Here is a 950-nt window from a genome sequence, read left to right on the forward strand (position 1 = left end):
CTGAAAATGTCATTTCAATATAGTTCACAAGACATACATACAAACGAAACGTACATTTTTTGTATAGGGGAAACTGAGACTGTCATTTCAATTTAGTTCACAAGATATACATACAAACGAAACGTTCATGTTTTCTATAGTGGAAAGCTGAAAATGTCATTTCAATATAGTTCACAAGACATACATACAAAGTATAAGTGCATGTTTTCTATAGGGGAAATCTGGTTCTTTTAGATATTCCTATAAGTTATCATGTATTTATAAATTTATCTTTGCAGCATTATTCGCTTAGTCACATAAATAATTACCTAAAAAGTAACCATTAACTTTATATTTTATGTAACTTGTATCTAATATAATAATTTTTAGCAAAAGCACTGATAGTGATTTATTACAATGCGCTTATTTCGGCTCTTGTTACGTTGCACTGTTTTGTAGTAAGCTTATAAATCATTGGCGAATTTTAAGGAATTAATGTTTGTAAAATATGTTAGTTTTTATTTAATTTCTAAATGTATTCACGTTAATTATATCCTGACAAATTATGTTATTTTTCGTTCTCAGGGAATCTTAATTAATTCTCCGTCCTTCTATTGCAGTTGTAAATGGACGAAGAGTAAAAGCAAATTGGTTTATTTGCAGCTTTAATGGTTGTTTGTTTGTTCTTTTTACCATAAAGCTACAGAATGGGTTATCTGCTCTCTGTCCACCATTTGGAATTGAACCCTGGAATTTAGCGTTATAGAACCGTGAGCTTACAATTGAACCACGTCTTTTGTTTGTTTTGGAATTTCGCGCAAGCTACACGAGGGCTATCTGCGCTAGCCGTCCCTAATTTAGCAGTGTAAGACTAGAGGGAAGGCAGCTAGTCATCACCACCCACCGCCAACTCTTGGGCTACTCTTTTACCAACGAATAGTGGGATTGACCGTCTACATTACTAACGCCCC

The sequence above is a fragment of the Limulus polyphemus genome, unplaced genomic scaffold, assembly GCF_000517525.1.
Source record: "Limulus polyphemus unplaced genomic scaffold, Limulus_polyphemus-2.1.2 Scaffold219, whole genome shotgun sequence".
NCBI lineage: Eukaryota > Metazoa > Arthropoda > Merostomata > Xiphosura > Limulidae > Limulus > Limulus polyphemus.